This window comes from Lagenorhynchus albirostris, chromosome 13 (genome assembly GCF_949774975.1).
Source record: "Lagenorhynchus albirostris chromosome 13, mLagAlb1.1, whole genome shotgun sequence".
In the NCBI taxonomy this organism is placed as follows: Eukaryota; Metazoa; Chordata; class Mammalia; order Artiodactyla; family Delphinidae; genus Lagenorhynchus; species Lagenorhynchus albirostris.
Window position 1 is genome coordinate 77,634,859 of NC_083107.1, and position 10,399 is coordinate 77,645,257.

A 10,399-nucleotide genomic window follows, 5' to 3' on the forward strand; every position below is an offset into this window, starting at 1 on the left:
CCCCAACCCCTTTCCACCTGCCCTTGCGCCCACCAAGGGCAGCCCATGGTTCGAGAGAGCTGAAAAAACAGACACCAAAAAGTAGGCAGAGGTGAGACCTGGGAGCTTCCGCTGGACCCCAGGGACCGGGCCGGTTGGAGAAGGGTCCATCTTAACTCTCTTCGCCCGCTGCTCTGCTCACCCAGTGGCTGCCAGGGCCATTCCGATTAACCCTTCACAGCCACTCCACTTGGGACATGCATGTGCTCTGTTCTTTTTGCTGATTTAATTAACATAATATAATGGAAATAAAATAATTGAAGGGACCGCCACTTCAGAAAAGATCATCGCGGGGCCGCTCTGGAGGCATTGTTGCATGGTTTCCAGGCAACGCCGGGAGGCCCCAGCGGGGCTGGCGGTCCCCGAAGCAGCCAGCTGGCCCAGCCTCACCCGGCGGCAGCGCCAGCCAAGGCCGCCCAGGCCAGGATACGGGGGCCTGCGGGCATAGGCGGTGTTCCTTCATGCCTTCTTTCTTCATGTCTGTGTACCTTTGAGTCTCAAAATGCAATCCCACCATTTGGAATAACTGCGAAAAATCAAACAGAGGCAATCAACACATAAGAAATTCAACCATACACAGTGCACTAAAAAAAAATTGATAATAGTTATTTGCAAGCCCAGGATCAGTCTTGCTTTCTGAAGTTGATCTTCAACCAAAAATTGGGATTATGTAGACACTGCTGCCAATGGACCCTCCGGGTACTTATTTTCAGATGATGGCTTTGCACTGGAGGAGGCTTGGGTTCTTCCCAAGGATCTGTCCCCGATTGCTGGGGGACCTCAGACTGGTCCTTTTCCTCTCTGCACCTCAGTTTCTCCCCCCTGCATCCCTACCAGGAGGCTCAACACCAGCGGGGAGGGAGCGAGGAGGGGAAACAATTGAGGGACTTTATCAGATGGCGACAGGCAGGCAGCTAAGCGCAGGTTCTGATTCCCTCTGCATGAAGGTCTGTGCCCGGCGCTGCACCTCCGTGTGATGCTGCAGTGTGCAAAGCGCTACCAGCAAGGGCAGCGCCACTCGGGGTTCCTAGCCTGGGTTCGCCAGCACAGTGTCAGCACGGGGCAGCCGCCTCCGGAGGAGCGGGAGGTGGCAGGACAGCGGGGTGACAAAGAGATTGACACTCGCTTGGCAACCTGCGTAGGCACATTCCTGGCTCCACCGCACAAGGCTGCAAATCCTCCATTACAAATACCTCTAAAAACGATCCAGCCCCAAGGAAAAACCATTATTGCACCACTGAGCTGGTAGCGGGGCATTTTTATGCCGGTGACGCCAAATGATGGGCACGCTGGAAAGTAAAATACTACGGCTTTATCCGATTTTGTCAAGTCACAAAGCAGAAGAAGAAGAAGAAGAAGAAAAACATACAGAAGCTCTGCTCACACAGGAAGCGTTCGGGAGCGTGGTGGTGGTGGTGGAGCTGGATTTTCTCTTTCCGTGATAGAAACACAAGGCAATGGGAACGAATTGTGGAAGGTTTGAATTGCTCTGTACCTTGTTAATGTCCCTACCATATTGATTCCTATTAATTAATCCGGTGTAATGGAAAAGTCAATTATGCTATATTAATGCCACTTGTTGTAGAAAAGACTAAATTAATGAATGCAAATGGACAGCAGATCCATTATGACAAACATTTGATGGGTTCCCATGTCGGCCTCCAAGAGTAATTTGGCTTGAGGTATCCAAAACATAGCCCCCCTCCCCATGGGAAAGGAGAAGCCAACTACAGATTGGAAAAGAGTGGGATGATAAGATGTTCATTTACAAAAAAAAAAAAAAAAAAAGAAGTACAGTGAAGTTGAAAAACCTGTTACTTCATAAATCTGACCACCTGAAACATCACACTGCAACCCCACCACACGACCCCCAGACCCACCTGATGCTCAGCGAGGAGCCCTGGGCTAGGAGTCAGTAGCCTCGAGCTCTAGCTCTGATCTGAACCCCAACTCAGAGTTTGTATCTCCTCCCAGAACTCCGCTGGGCTCTAAATCGAGCTCTCTTATCATGCCTTCAGCAAACACTCCTAGACCACATCTAGGAATGAGCTTCAGACCTTATCCCCAACTCTCTCTCAGGTATTTCAACCTGGGTGTGCCACAGGCAGAGTCCGTGAAGTCCATCACATCCTCCCTCTTCCTGAGCTCCCTGGACCCCCTGAGGTCTCCAGCATCTCCCTAGTGGCCAAGCCAGAAACCTACAAGCCATCTTGGGGTCGCCGATCCCTCCCCAGCCTCCCTTACTCCATCAACCTGCAGCCTTTAAGTCCTGAAAAGGGCAGCATCTAGATATTAAATTATTGATACAACATTCATGAAATGAAAAAAAACAAATACAGAACTGCAAAAAATTTTAAAACAACTATAAAGAGTTTGCATGCTTAATACATAAAGCCTTTTTCTAAGTAATGAAGGAAAATGATCCCATAAAAACTGGGCAAAGGAAATGAACAATTTCAGCAGAAACTGGCAACACACAAAAGGCAAATAAACATCCAGATTTCTTTTCTCCAAGGAAAGGAAAACCCAATGAATGTAGCTGACTATTTTTTTTTCCTCTCAAAACATCAATTTTTTTCCAAATGATCATTCTCATTGCCCATGAGGGTTACGAGACAGGCATTCTGATGTCTTGTGGGTAGGAAATATAAAATGTGCACAACATTTTGGGGAAGCAGTTTAACAAGTATCAAGAGCTTTAAAAATATCCATACCTGGGGCTTCCCTGGTGGCGCAGCGGTTGAGAATCTGCCTGCTAGTGCAGGGGACACAGGTTCGAGCCCTGCTCTGGGAGGATCCCACATGCCGCGGAGCAACTAGGCCCGTGAGCCACAACTACTGAGCCTGCGCGTCTGGAGCCTGTGCTCCGCAACAGGAGAGGCCGCGACAGTGAAAGGCCCGCGCACCGCGATGAAGAGTGGCCCCCGCTTGCCACAACTAGAGAAAGTCCTCGCACAGAAACGAAGACCCAACACAGACAAAAATAAATAAGTTAATTAATAAAAACTTTAAAAAAATATATCCATACCTTTTTATCCAGGAACTTCCCTTCTAAGAATCAATCAGTTCTATGGAAATAATTAGAGATGTAAATCAAAGACATAAGCATAGGGTGTTTATTACCACTTTATTTTTAGTATTAAAAAATGAAAACAACCTAAATATCCAAAAATAAGGAAATGGTAAACACACTTTGATGTATCCATTGGATGGACTATTCTACGGTCACAAAAACGTTCGTGATGGGTTTGTTGATAATAAGTGAAAACGCTCACCGTGTCATGTTGAATGAAAAAGCCCTTAGAAAAGTAAATACAGCAAGATGCTTACTTGGTTTTGTTTTTTAAATTTGTACTTGATACACAACATCATATCAGAAAAAAAAAAATGACCTTTAGGGTGTCCCATTGACATCTGAACTTATTACACAAGACCAGCCTGTTACCACTCCAGTCTGCGTCTTCTCCACGTTCCCTACCTGCCCACTCTTGGATTTTAGCTGCCCTCCAATCTGTGGCTCTCCCTTACCATGCTTTGCTGTTTGATTCGTCCACAGTTTGCACAAGTAATGGGCACACAGTGATTCCTCGGAGCGCCTGAGCTGCCACCACCTCCCCCTGCTGACTGCCTTCCAGACATCTGCTGACTCAGGACTCAGCCCAGCAAAGCCTCCCACAGCTGGATCGGGCTTTTCGCTTTGAGATCGCACTGTACCCAGCAGACAATGGGCAGCCATTGATGGATTGTGAACAGGAGAGCAGCACGTTCTGTTCCTTAAGAAGAGCCCTCTGGCAGCCACGTCCTCCGCAGGGATGAGATGCAGACAGGAAACTCTCAGAAGCCAATGAGGCGTCTGACTGGGGCTGGGGCTGGGGCCTCAGGACCCCACTCACTCCTGGGTCAGGGATTTCTGGCCCACCTCGAGGCCTGGCCTAGGCCCTTCCTGCTGTCCAGACTTCCCCAGCATTGTTGCCTTTGCTCTCAGCCCTCCCGAAGGGAGCTCCCATCCCTGCCAGTCCTGTCTGGGGATACCTCCTGGGGAATTCTACCCCATCCCAGACACCCAACTGCAATCTCCCTTCATTCTCCTTTCCAGCCACAGTGTGGGAGAGGAGGCTGAAGGGTCCCTCTCCATCCAGAATGCTGCCATTCAGAACACGAACCCAGTCCCCTAGACCAGGCCACACTTGGCTTCCCCACGCTGGGCAGCCTCGTGGAGAACCAGGGCATCACAGACCCTTACACCTGGGAGCGAGGCCCCACGATCTCTCACTAATAGACAATGATTTACAGCGACAGGGCGTGCTGGGTGCACCCCCCGTTGCTGAGCCCCTCTCTGTGCCCAGCACCGGGCTTGTGTGCCTGAGCTGCCCCAGGAAGCTCAAAGTCTAGCAGGAGAGACAAGCAATAGAAGGACGTGAACAGACTCGTGTGCAGCCAGCCCTGTGGAGCCCAGAGGTCCCCTACACTGCCTGCAAGTCTTTGCAGAAACCTTCAGGAAAGAGGTTATTTATTCCAAGAGTCCTTTAGAGAGAGAAGGCAGAGGAGGGCTGTAAGCAGAAGAAACAGAGTATGTAAAGATTAGAAACACCCAAGTAAGGAAACAGGATTCTCCATGCCCTGGTTCCTCTACTTTGGAAATCCTGGTGGAAGATCAGAGCCCAGACTCACGGTCAAGGAGATCAAAGTCAGCTCAGTTCCACCACCTACCAACCCCGTGGCGGGAGCCAGCTCTCTTAACCCATCTTTATCATCTGGTCCCAAACCCTCTTCCTTCATGCAGATTTCTTGGATCTTAAATTGTTCAAAATTCTCCAAAATTGTACCAAAGATGCTAAACCAGTCATTTAACAATTATTTTTGGTCATGTATGCCAATCACGTTGGAGAGGGCTCAGCCCATGGCAGGGACTCGATAAATGTTTCTAGAACATCTTGCTTACCCAACAAGAGAGCAAATCAAGGGCAGTTAAGTATGCCTTTTAGCTCCTCGAATATTCTTTAGAACCCAGTACGTAGCAGGCGCTCAGGGAGGCCCCGTGAATGCTGATGGATTTGTCTTTCTTAATCTGTCTCCCACTAGAGTTGATCCTTTCATGGCTTTGGTTCTATAAGGCAATTTTCAAAATTCAAAGGCTTCTGCAGGTCTGAAGGTGACGTAGGTAACAGGGAGGGGGAACCTGACTCATAACCAGGCAGACAGAGAGCATTCGTCTGGAAGATTCCCTTGAAGATCGCAGAAACAGGTGTCTGCTGCCTTTTAAGCCCTGAGAGAAGGCTGATTCCCAGACTGTAGGAACAATTGCACAGCCTCGTAAATGTGTGAAACACCACTGAATTGTTCACTTTCAAATAGTTACAATACTACGTTATATGAATGGCATCTCAATTTTAAAAAGAAAGGGAGGCAAAAGGAGCAGTAGCCAGTGCTGAGGGCCTGCAGATGCTCCAACTTGGACCCTCTTGACTAGCTGAGATGGTTGAACCTCTTGACCTAGGATGGTTACAGATGTGGAAAGAGATCGATCTCCTTAGTTCCCGGGGTAGCCAGGAAGGACCATACATGACCAGAGCCCACCAGCTAGTCCCTCAGGTCTGCAGAGCCTTGTCTGTATCCCCAAGGTCATGATATGTGATCATTTTCCTTGTGAGTCAAGATGTGGGATGGCTGGGAGACGCTGTTTTTTGTGTCCCCCCATCCACTGCAGTTGCCCCTGACTGCCAGGCGCAGAGCAGGTTCTGGGCAGGATGCTCACCATGGAGCTCTGACATCTGTTGTGGGCAGCAGGGTCCTGGCAAGCCAGGGGTACTGCAGAGGCCGTGGGAGCCACAGAGGGTCCCCTGATGGCCTTGATTCTCTGCATGGTGCTGATGCTGGAGACCCCTGTGCCAGGCAGTGGCTGTACTGCCAGGGGAGCTTAGCCCAGGCCCAGATCCCCTGAAACCGTGGGGGAGATGAGGACTTCTACAGTCACGGGGGAGTTTTTAATGCTTAAGATTTTGTATTACTCTGCAGGGACAAAGAACTGGCCTTTGGAGTTTCTGGAGGAAAGATATCAAATTTCTGCAAGAGTTAGCCACATAGGAAGGGAATGCAGAGACCTTAAATCAACTCTCTTCGGAGCCAGACTCAAGAAGGAACTGTCAGAAATAGCAAATATGAAAGCCATGAACGATGAGCTGGAAAGCAGCAATTCTCTACTTGGTTTCATAAGAGATTCTTACAGAAAAGCATGAAAAGAAGATAAATTCTAATGCTTCCAACAAGTTTGGCTGATGACCGACATTCCAAGCAAGTCTCAGTCCTTAAAAGACTCAACTAAGCAAATCCAGTAAGTGGCGGCAACCAAAACATCCTTCAAAACCCACAAAAGTAGGGAGAATAGCTTTAAGGACACTGACAGAGATGTTGGAGGAAACTTTCAATCTTCCTGGAAGTGTAAAGCTGCTTCTGCCAGAAGCTCAAAGATGGATGGGAAGAGTGGACACACTTATTAAAGAAAACGAAATCTCAGAAAACCCTACACTGCCTATGGAGCAAGTTCTTAACAGTGAAGAGAATCAGATCGAACCTCCACGTGAGCACCTGCTAAAAATGCGCTATTGGGCTGCTGTTGGTGGCAGTCAACAGGGAACGTGAGAACTTGGAATTGATATATTGGAGGCATCTCACGGAGATCTCTTACAAGATGAATCAGACGAGTTGGGAAGAAATTAATTTATGTAGCAGAATTCAATACTTATTCAAAAACTCTCCAAGATGGGTTTCCCTGGTGGTGCAGTGGTTAAGAGTCCGCCTGCCAATGTAGGGGACACGGGTTCGAGCCCTGGTCCGAGAAGATCCCACATGCTGCGGAGCAACTAAGCCCGGGCGCCACAACTACTGAGCCTGCGCTCTAGAGCCCGCGAGCCACAAGTACTGGGCCCACACGCCTAGAGCCCGTGCTCCGTAACAAGAGAAGGCACTGCAGTGAGAAGCCTGCGCACCGCAATGAAGACCCAATGCAGCCAAAAGTAAAACAAAAACTCTCCAAGATAAAGAAACCCAGTGAATGCAAAATTATATAAAAGAAGAAGCTAAAATAACCAATGCACTTAAAGATCACATGGAAACTCTCTGAACCAAAAAGCTTCACTGTAGCCAGAAAACAACCCAGTCAGAAAGGGGCATGCACGCTCCCTCAGAAACACCAAGTCCTTTGTGGACCGCCTCAACAAAAAGAAATTTTTACCCCATGTCTGATTTACAGAGAATTCACACTGTAAAGATAGAGGAGACCCTTTCCAGCGTAGATGAAAGCATCAGCAATGCACGCAAAGAGTGACATACCTATAACATTCAAGCCAAAATTATTTCAGAAAATTTCAGAAGAATCACTGGGTATTATCAAAGCCACCTACTTCTCAAAAGAGAAAATTTCATAATATTGGGATGAGAACTCTGTTAGCTGAGAGAAACCTCTGTAATGTAAGAAAATGGATATACAACACGAAAAATTGATTGAGGAAGAATGTAAAGGTTTGGAAAAGTATCCTACTGGTTTGTTTTTTGTTTTGTTTTGTTTTGTTTTTTTTGCCGTACGCGGGCCTCTCACCGTTGTGGCCTCTACCGTTGCGGAGCACAGGCTCCGGACACGCAGGCTTAGTGGCCACGGCCCACGGGCCCAGCCGCTCCGCGGCATGTGGGATCTTCCCGGACCGGGGCACGAACCCATGTCCCCTGCCTCGGCAGGCGGACTTTCAACCACTGCGCCACCAGGGAAGCCCGGAAAAGTATTCTACTGTTTTTGATGTTCCAAATGAGGCATTTCGCAGAGGCCAGAGAGCATAACTGGGAATCTCCCCAACAAACAGATCTCCAAGGAAAGGAAAGGATCAAGCTGTGATGGCCGGGCATGCAGGGCCCGTTGCCCAGTGTTGACCAGTTGCCGTATGCGGGTTGCCCCAGTCTGGCCAACTCCATCCTGAGTCAGCAGGATGTCTTCTCCTCCACAAGAAGAAGATAGAGCTTCTCTTCGTTCTCCCACCAGAGGTCAGATGCTGACGACATTTCCCAGGAGGAGGGTCCTGAGACGAGGACACCCTGTGCTTCCCCTTATTCTGAGAACACAGATAAGCCCCCCAAGAGTCCCCCCCAAGGTTCCTCCCTGACCCAGCACCGGTCTCTCCTGGCAACAAGGAACATCTCACCACCACCACGTGATTTGTTCTCCCGTCCACGTAACTTGCAAACAGAAGGGGGTCACCTTCCTAATTGATCCACCCTCCACTGAATCTACTTGAAGATCTCAAATAACAGCAAGATATTTTTGTCTTTCAAAATATTTTTGATTTGTCTCTTTTAGTATTATTCTATGGAGGGATTATACAATGGCTCAAAGGAAACGTGACAGGCTATCATTGTTAGCATAAATGGGTTGAAACTGTGGAATCTATAATATAAACCTTACAAGTTAGCTGCTTCCATTTTATTCCATGTGTAGGTAGTGTATTCAGAGTATTTTTGTTATTGTTAACTAAAATTATCCAGAAACGGGCTTCTCTGGTGGCGCAGTGGTTGGGAATCCGCCTGCCAATGCAGGGGATGCGGGTTCGTGCCCCGGTCTGGGAGGATCCCACGTGCCACAGAGCGGCTGGGCCCGTGAGCCATGGCCGCTGAGCCTGCGCGTCCAGAGCCTGTGCTCTGCAGAGGGAGAGGCTGTGACGGTGAGAGGCCTGCGTACCGCAAAAAAAAAAAAAAAATTATCCAGAAACACAGAATATTGGTTCTTGCTATTTAACATGCACCCCCATAACATCAACTGTGATAAGTTTTACAGGAGAAGTTTCACCAGTGGAAATATTTGAAACCCAAGGTTTATTTCTGTATAAGGAGTGCTCAATACCGACTGGTTATAAGATTAATGTTATTTACCATTATACATTTGGGTTAATCAAAAAAGCTTTAAAAAAAAAAAACCAACAAAACGAGACATGGAGCAAAGCAGAGCCCTGGTAAACCTGCTCTCCTGTCAAGGGCAGCTTGAGTGAGTGGTAAGTCTTGGCTGGTACAAGCCCCTGGGATTGGGGGAAGGCGCGGCGTTTGTCTCTAATGTGTTACGTAGGGAAAGTCAACAACCACAACGTGCTCCACACCACAGTGAAGGAAGTTCTCACAACTACCATGCTGAGACATCTTTTTTAATTGAAGTATAGTTGATTTACAACGTTGTGGTAGTTTCTGGTGTACAGCAAAGTGATTCAGATATATATATATATATATATATATTCTTTTTTGTGATAGGTTGTTACAAGATACTGAGCCCTGTGCTATACAGTAGGAACTTGTTGTTTATCTATTTTATGTATAGTAGTTTGTATCTGCTAATCCCAAACTCCTAATTTATCTAAACCCACTCCTTTCCCTTTTGGTAACCATAAGTTTGTTCTCTATGTCTGTGAATCTGTTTCTGTTTTGTAAATAAGTTCATCTGTATCATATTTTAGATTCCACATATGTGACATCATATGATATTTGTCTTTCTCTTACTTACTTCACTTAGTATGATAATCTCTAAGTCCATCCATGTTGCTGCAAATGGCATTATTTCATTCTTTTTTATGGCTGAGTAATATTCCATTGTATATATAGAGTGCATGTTCTTTATCCATTCATCTGTCCATGGACACTTAGGTCGCATCCATGTCTTGGGTACTGTAAATAGTGCCACAATGAACACTGGGGTGCATGTATCTTTTCGAATTAGAGTTTTCTCCAGATATATATCCAGGAGTGGGATTGCTGGGTCATATGATAACTCTATTTTTCACTTTTAAGGGAACCTCCATACTGTTTTCTGAGACACTTTTAAATGTTAAGGATAATAAGCTTCTTGTTCCCCTCCCAAGACTCCTACACCCAGTCACACCACATCTTAGCCAGGAATGGGCACAAAATCTCTCTCCAGTGAGTGATTCCACCTGTAATCCCAGAGGACAGGGGTGCAGGTCAAGAGAGGGGAAGCAGAGCAGAAGGTCAGATATTCAGCTTCCCCTCGCCCTCATCACTGGAGAGCCACTCACATACTGGTTTCCTGGAGTAAGTCTTTAGGAGAAGTGAACGGAAGTGAGAGCACGCAAACTTTTCCAGCTAATCTTCTCTCCTGGATATCGCCCTTTCCCCCACTTCCCTCACCGTTCTAAGATCCTTCCATGTTATAGCAATCCGTGAAGAAGCTTCCACTTTACAGATGCATCACCCAAGGCATAGGAGCCCCTGTACCTAGTAAGTGAGTCACCCTTTGCTTGACCACCAGCCTAAGCTGTTGGCAACCCCGCCCGGCCCACATGCTCCTCTTACCTTGAGCACCGCTCAGAGTTTC

General features: G+C 47.5%; 1 long non-coding RNA gene across 1 annotated transcript; it reads right to left on the reverse strand.

Moving 5' to 3' along the window:
- Positions 1–358: 358 nt before the first annotated feature.
- Positions 359–3,651, reverse strand: LOC132531320 (uncharacterized). The gene is made up of 3 exons (XR_009544057.1): positions 3,568–3,651; positions 3,068–3,107; positions 359–565 (listed from the first exon to the last, which is right to left on the reverse strand). It is a non-coding gene; the product is annotated as an uncharacterized LOC132531320 (long non-coding RNA).
- Positions 3,652–10,399: the final 6,748 nt, after the last annotated feature.